Consider the following 8484-nt stretch of genomic DNA (forward strand, 5'->3'; position numbering starts at 1 on the left):
ATTAGACTGATGTACTGTATTTAGTGAAGCACCACAGGGATCTGTACTGGGCTTATCTAATAAAGCTTTTGCTAATTTGTAATGAAGATCTAGTCAAGTTTATAGTGGATAGTAGTGGACTAACAAACAAATCTTCCTTACCAAATCTTCCAGATTGCTTGCAAAAGAGCTGTATAGACTTGTCTTTTTTGGTTAGAGTGGCTAAAAAAAGGGTATACGATACATATAAGACTCCATCTTAACCACCAAATGTATCAACTCATGCAGGATTGTGAATTCTCAGAACAGTTCTCTCATTTGTGCTGAGTTCACAGTTCAGGGGAAGTGCTCTGGAGCCTGCACTGGGGATGGAGCCTGTCTGAATTAATCATTGAGCTTGTCTTCAGGGAAAGGGAGAACAAGGGCTCTGCACTGCTAGAACCCAGGTAGGACCACAGCTCAGAGGCAGTCTGCCTTGGTAACCAATTCTGTGACTGTTTTATTGGGAAAAGCTGAGGGATTTGAACATTCTTTAGCTTATTGAGCACTTTCAGATGTGAGGAATGTGCCTGCAGAACTATACAGTATGTGTCCGGAATATCCATGTGTAAATCGAAAATCTGTTTGGATTCCGAAATTTAAAATGGAAATAATACAAATTTATTCTTCCCTAGAACTGAAAAATTGAGATATCTCCAAGATGACTTGGAAAAAAAACATAGGCCACAGGAATATCACTCATATTGGACAAATGCCTGTATAATGCAAACATTTACTTTTTTGTGTGTGTTTTAATATGAGGATATTTCTAGATATTTACTGTGATACATATGACAAAAACACAGTGAACTAATAAATCAGCAAAATATGGCAATGTCTAGTGTGAAAAGAATAAGTGATCGAAGCTCTGTGCTCTTTACTGGGAGGCAGTCCATGAACTTTAGGGATGTAGCTGTCTGCTTGTGCACTTGTGGTCAGGGCTCCAGAACTGAGGACTGTGGGACAGGCTTTTCTACTCTACAGAAAGGTACTTTGCTCAGATTGCTCCAGTATTGTATGTACCCTTCTGTATAAACAGGAGCTCCCTTGGTCTTCACACTGAATGATAATTTGCTATCAATTGACTTATCCAGTTAGATAACAAATTTCAAAAAAGGTAGATCTCTCATTTATCCTTTAGATAATGTGCCACAGCCAGGCATTTTATACCTTCAGTATACATTCATTATGCAGTAACTTTATATTTTTTTAATTATGAAGCTTTGTCTATATGGAGAATATTGTCTCAAATGCTGGGCTTCACCAAGTAGATTGCACTGAGTCAATAAATAGTAATGGTAATAAAAAAGTTGTTCTGCTTTACAATGTTAGGATTTTAATTCCAAAGTTTTGCTTTGCCCCATCTCCTTGGTGATTGCAAAATTCCCTGTGGATATTAATGTGTGTCTTGGAAAAAAAAAAGCTTTTGGAGTTCATGAATTTAGCATGCACCAGGGAAAAGCAGAAAGGATGGAGTGCATTCAGCAACATTGTTGTTAAATGTAGGAATTCAGGGTTCTGTCACTGTAGTAAATTATTTTCTCATACAGAAAAGTAATTCAGTTCAGTTTTTGTTCTCAGCAGAATGAAGGAATTTGCTTGACCGGAATGTGTCCTGGGCAGTACGGTGGCACAGCGCTCCTGTTTCTCAGTTCAGGGGCCCTGGGTTCTGCCTATGTGTGTGGAGTTTGTATGTTCTCCCCATGTTTGTGTGGGTTTCCTCCCACAGTCCAAACATACACAGGTGAGTTGAGTCTGTGCGTGTCTTTGCTTGTGTGTGTCCTGCTTTGCCCCCATTGCTTGCTGGGATAGACTTCGGCTCCCCCATGATCCTGAATGGAAAGAAGTGGTTAGAAAAGGGAAGGAAGGATGAATTGTGTTCTTTAGTGGATTTTGTTTTTCTTTTTTAATGCACAGAATTGTTTCCCTTGCATTCTTTGTGTTTTATTTTCTAAAAAAATCAAAATGTATTTGTTTAGAATAGGGCTTTACTGTATATACTTATTTCTGAAAATATTCACTACTGTAAATAAGCCCTTTGTCTTAGATGAGTTAGTTTGACGGAAATCTTATCAATTTACTGGTTTAATGAATAATGTTTATTGTATTTGATTTGTTGGTGAATGCAATTCCCAGAGAAGAAGGGCTGCTATACTGTACATATTTATGTACAAATTTGCAGTATGTTACAGAGCCTTATTTATTGTAGGATATGAAAGCCTGGAAAAAAGTTTTAGCTTGTACATTTTCTTTCGTTTTCTGCAGTTGATCCACTCCAATATTCTATTGATCTTCACCAATTTAAAATGTAGATGTGTATTCATTATCTATATCATGAATAATAATAATATACTGTATTATATGTATGTACCAGAATATAGTGTATAGTGTATAGATGGTGTGGCAAAATTGGTTAACCAGCGTTAGATTTATTTCTGAGCATATACATGGACCTGCTGAAAACATTCAATAACAGTTTTAATTTTTGTTTTTTCCCCACTTACCACATAATGAAGGTAATGAAATTGAAAATGTTACAGCAATTGCTTCTAAATGAACAATTAGTCAATTTCGACCCCAGATGAGGTGTAATTGCTCTGATAATGGCTGTGCTTTTTAAAATGGAAATTCCAGGCCTTCTGTATGTCATCTCATAAGAGGACTCTCGCCAGTCATTGACTAGCTTTCGAGCAGGACAAGGGCAGTGGCTAATTGGGTTTATGTAATTCACAAATACCAACCAATTGAAAATTGTACTAGCAATTATATATTTGAAGCTGATAGGTGGATCACAAGGCATTGGGTTTAAATATGGTTTTGGTTATGGTTTTTCCCTTGGTTTGTCTTTGGCTTGTAAACAAATGCTTTCACAGTAATACTTACTAGGCTGCTCTTTTCTACTTCTATTGGATAAAGAAAAATCTTATCTTTGCTTGTGACCTAATTTCTACTCATTCACAGGTTTCGAGGTAGCAAACAAAAATAAAAATAAAAATGATGGTGAGATTTAGACTGAAACTAATTGTTTCGTGACAAAGCACATCGGAGAGAGAAAAGTGAGCCAGAGTTTCATGTTTTAAAGACATCAGCAACGCAGAGCAAGACGCGTTTTTCCATTCTTTCTGTAAGATGTGCAGCGGGACTGCTCAACCAGGCTTTTTCAAAATTCTTCTTTTCTGTTGCTTTTAGAGCCGTTCTTTCTAGATTGAAGTACTGTACCTGTCTGCACGGGGTTTATTAATACCAGTCCTGCAGTTGGGTTTGACAGCAGACCTGCTTTTGCATGATGGCAGGAGGCAGAGGAAGGATTGGCAGTGACAGCCGGGGAAGGTAGGGCCGGTCTGTGGGCAATGCCAAAGCCCTGGTATATTTCCAGCTCGCCCATTAGGGACAGGGGCCTGTCAGTTCGCGTGAGAGACAAGGCAAATACCATAGTGGCTTAAGGAAAAGCATTTACTGCTTTTCTGGCTTGGAATCTGACTAGAACTGCTCTCTGGCGTAGCAGGAAAATGTCAGTCAGCCTGACCACAAGGCACAGGATGACAATCGCAAAGACAGGTCGTTTGAAACAGTCAGTCCAGTGACGAGACGGTCTGTCTCTTCCTGAAGGCAAATTGTAAAGCAAAATAGGTTTGCGTGGGAAACCGTGCCCTCGGGCTGCAAATGAGTAGAAATCCGACCTCATGGGGGAAAGTCAAAAGCAAAAAAAAAACTTTGGGCTTTTTATTAAATTTTAATATTAAAGTGATTCTTTATAAGTAGCCTCTTCTGTCTTGGTGCTCCCCATTTTGTATTTTTAGTTTAGGTTTTCACTGTCTGCGCGCAAAGCCTTGCACTTGAGGAAAGATGGTGAACACTCACCTTGTATTCTTTTTTTAAGCCATTCTATTCCTCATATTTTAGCCAGCAAGTACAGTATAGTGCTTTATTTTCATCTTTATACTGTAGTAGTCCCTTTAGGTTTCTATTCCTCTGGAAAAAAATGTGATCTGCATACAGTATTTCAATAGTTATGTAAGCAACTTTTTAATTGGTAATTTAATAATCTTCTTGACCATTTTCTCCTTGTGAATATGAGCTAGTGTCTCTCATGTCTTTACTGTAGGGTTGATCTTTTCCTTACACAGAGTGCGGTGAACACTAATCGCTGGTGATATACTGTATATGGAATTGGGAAGCTGTGTAACTAACAGGTTTTTATTTAGGATCTGTACGGCATTATGTCTAAAAGCACTTTGGGGCCCTCTTGGATGGAGAACACTGTACAAATGCAAAGAACTATATTTATGATAAATGCATGGAAAGAATTATCAATGCAAACAGTCACATGCTTTGTGCTCTTGAATGATTACTAAGGGAGTGTGAGTCTAATGAATGTGATAGTAAATGGAATTTTGTGTTTTAATTGTACTTGCTTGTTATTAGTTGCAGTAATTAATCATATATCACTGGTCCTCCACCTTGATTCCATTTTTCATCTGTAATTCTCTGATAATTGGTTAAATTTGCTGAGATAAATACTCTAAAACAGTGGTCTGTTACTCCTCCTGACTAAATATGTATTTTTTTATCCTTCAGTTCAATAGATGTTCTGTTAATCTATTATTATTTAAATTATGAGCCCAGCTGTTTTGGTTTTGCACTGAAGCTTACAAAACGATTTTGAGAAAATTGATCAAAGATGGAGCGTGCTTGTGATGCTCTTGCATAAATCTGCGGAGATCAAGATGATTTTCAGATTTATGAATCAATCAGAATTGTGTTCCAAATCGCAACACGTTTTCAAACCAACATGGTTTGAATAAAGCAGCTGACAAAGCAGCTGACATGCAAGTAATGGCATTTATTATTCTGCTAATCAGTGAATGTCAGATGTTGTCAAACATAGCTGAAACGTAACTATTAATGTACAATATATGCACATCTACAAATACAATATTTTAAAATGTGCGTCCATATTTGACACTGCCAACAGTTGGGGAGCAAGATACTTGCACAGTATGGGGGAGATTGTGCTGAGAAACTCAGAAACTCAACTTACTGTAGTTTGCACTATTTTTTGTAGGTGCTTTTCAAAAATCTGTGTTTGACTCAATAATGTAAATCCGCCAAGCTCCACAAAGGTGACCCTGCTTTGCTAAAATCGACAAGGAAATAGTGAGAAAGAGCCACTTGATCTGTTTGAAACCACGTATCAAACCTCCAATATTCACTGTCTCTTCTTATTTCGAAATTGCTGTCTTTTATTAGGCTCTGTTTTCGCAGGATCCGTTAGTTCGGAGACGTGAAGTTATACTGTACCTCGCAGTGTGCAGTGTGTTTTACATGTCATTATTTTACAGATAAAATTCTCATCTTTTTTAGTATTTCAGTAAAACTATGATTTAAGTACGTTTTAGGGTTTAACAAAGAGGTGTGTCACATGATCATTTATTCAAACTTATAGCCCTTAGCATTAGTTAAATCGTGGGGGGGATCTTCTCAAGCAATTTCTTAGTTATTTCTGTCACTTGAAGGATTCTTGTCTTTGACAGGTTTTTTTGCCCCAGGGATGTCTAGGTCGGACTCACCGTGAGCTGGTGTGCTGTATGAGGCATGAAGGCTGTCCGGTCATCTCCAGTGTTTCAGTCTCTGGACGTTACATAGATGACCTACTTCTTGGATCAGAAAACACACAAATGAAAAGTTTGGAGCACCAGCTTAACACAGTTCTACGTGATTCACTAAAATGCTGAGCTCTCTGAAATTCTTAAATTAATGAGTTGCTTCATTTATTTTTTCCTGTTAAATCTGAGACTTGGTTTTCTCTAGATACTAGATATCTCCTCCATTTCCATTCTCACATTAATTACTACAGTTATTTATCACTTCTTCACCTAATCTGCTGAGCAGAGGTTTGGCTGGCCTTTAAATGTTGCTCCATTTCATCCAAGTGGGGGCTGCTCTTTGGTGATAAATGAAGTGGGTTCCCTTCTTTATGTAAAGTGCTTTGGGTGCTATATACAGTAAATGCAATTAATTATTTTATACAGGATGTCTTTTAAATTTCTCCTCCCAGATTAATTAATGACGTAACCCACTAGTAGAGCTTCTGATGAACAGAAAGTTTCTTTCCCCCAAAGTGCATAAAGCACCTTCGGTTTCTTCTAGGTAGAAAATACTACATAACATTAAATTACATTTTAATACTGTCATCATTAAGAGCAGAAGCGGAGAATCATTATTAGAGACTAGTGTTGTCGTCTCTATATTTTCCTGCAGCTTCACCTCAAGGTTAAAGCCATGTGTTTCATTCTGAGGATGATTAGTTTCCTCCCACCAGCTGTAGTCTAGCAGAATTCTCACAGCTTAGTTACACAATTAACACTGATGAAGATGTACGAGTGGAGAGCCAGGATCTGTTTTAAAAAGCCTAAGCAGACATTTTGAAAGCTGTGTCAAGCAGTGAATTGGCTGCTTGGATTCTGTAGCACTAAATAGTTTATTATGAAAATAATAATTAAGGAATCATAATTCTGAATGTTTTTGTAGTCATAACCAAAGTGCCTTCTTGCTTATGACAATCAGAAGCCACATGTGTAAAATAGTGTGGCTCACATTCTCCAGGTTAATGTCCTTGATTTCCAAAACCCGCGAAACACAAAACAGGCACTCAATCATCACATCTGGACACAGGTCTCATGTATTGCACAGAACACCCGCCTAATTACAAGGGCTGATCCATCTCAAGTAAAACTTTAGGCTTTCCAAAATTAGATCTTCAAAACGAAGGAAGAAATGCAAAGGATTGCTCATCGCCCACAGACCTGTGTGTTTTCACATGCCAGCCTGTGCGCTGCGTGACTGAAACAGCCTTGATTTGTTATTAAGTAACAATGAAAAATTCAGCAATGCAGAAAGGAAGGCAAACAAAAGACTCTGGAATTATTAGCATTAAGGGAAGATTGACATCGAAAACCATGAAGGGCCTCCTGATTCCTTTGTGCATTAGTGTCAGAGGAGAGGGTTTAACTGAGTTTTCACAACATTTCCAAAAATACTATTTAATCACCATCTATTGTTGTTTCTGCTTTGATCAAAATATCCCCAGCTGATTGCCTATTCTAGCTACAATATTAGACATCTCCAGAAAGAAAAAAGCTAGAAAATAATTTTTAAAATATATATACTGTATACAGTACTGTATATGCACAATTCCTTCTTATCAGGACCTGTTTTAAATGTCTCTGTAACTGTAAATCTTAAAAAAATCATGTTTTCATCCTTTGCTTCTGTGGAAACATTGCCTGTGAGATAGAATCTAAAAGGTTAGCAAGCCTGTTCAAATAATCAACAAATACCATCTTTAATTCCCTGCCACAAAGCAGAATGACCACACATCTCTACAGCAAGCCTACACTAGCAATACAATTAAGCTCATCATCCATGTCTACACCAGAGAGAGAATATTCAGCCTCCGACTTAGAATAGAAATTGACCTACATACTGTATGTGTATTGTTTCTGGTTTATTTGGTTGGTTTGTGCTCTGCAATTGCTGCTCCAGTGGTTGTTGTACACAGATCAGTGCCTGTCTCCAAAGTAGCCTTAAGCACAGATTTGTGTTTGATGGTAATGACAAAGGATTGCCGATGATCAGGAAGTGTTGGGCGAAATGTTTAAAAGCGTTTTTTTTTCTCCCATTAATAGTTCACTGCAGAACAACACAGTAAAACACAGTAAAGCAAAGTGAAATCATGGCTCAGCATGGAGAGGAATGGTCAGTCAAGAAAGAAAGTGCAGGAAACCAGCACGAGTATGGTTAGAGAATGGAGACTGCCCTTCCTTTCCCTGCTCAGAATGATCTCACAGAGCTCCAAGGCAGGTGACATCGACAGCAATGTCATTCACTGTACTGTACTGTACCTTCATCTTTGCCAGTTTCTTTCAATCATGCAAATTATATCGAGAACGTCAGTCCGATCTTAGCACTGATGTTATTTATAATGTGGTGTGTTGCGTATTTGCATAGTATATGGTGCATGGCAGTAAACTAAGAGTAGTAAAGCATGATGAATTCTCTGTATGTTGAGGAATTTAGTGATCGGGTGAATCATGATAAAGACAAATTTTGGCGAGTGCATAGCAAAAGGGACAGAGCAGGCTCCAGTCTACAGTCACACCATGCCATAAAACCAGAACACTAGAGAAAAGATATACTGTATATAAATGCTTATACAACCAGGACTAATTTCTAACTTGCTTTGTGTCTGTGTTGCTTTGTGGGTGCACATACAGAGTAAACTAAAACACAAGGTAAAAACAGAGGTCATAAATGTCTGCAATAAAATTTTCACAAGTTCTTATTAAAAATAACAGGTTAAAGTCATGCTTACTTCACACTTCAAGGGCCCAAAAAACAGAGCAAAGCAACAATAGGTGTCTTGATAGATCGTGAAGGCAGAGGTTCTCCAGTTCTGGGAGAGAC

The 8484-nt window shown here is 37.9% G+C and overlaps 1 long non-coding RNA gene across 1 annotated transcript; it reads left to right on the forward strand.

Annotated features, from left to right (window-relative positions):
• Nucleotides 1–321: 321 nt before the first annotated feature.
• On the forward strand, nt 322–5628 carry LOC148838726 (uncharacterized). Its single transcript, XR_016090689.1, has 3 exons — nt 322–425; nt 1600–1762; nt 5553–5628. It is a non-coding gene; the product is annotated as an uncharacterized LOC148838726 (long non-coding RNA).
• Nucleotides 5629–8484: the final 2856 nt, after the last annotated feature.

This window comes from Atractosteus spatula, chromosome 3 (assembly GCF_055471065.1).
Source record: "Atractosteus spatula isolate fAtrSpa1 chromosome 3, fAtrSpa1.hap1, whole genome shotgun sequence".
Lineage (NCBI taxonomy): Eukaryota > Metazoa > Chordata > Actinopteri > Semionotiformes > Lepisosteidae > Atractosteus > Atractosteus spatula.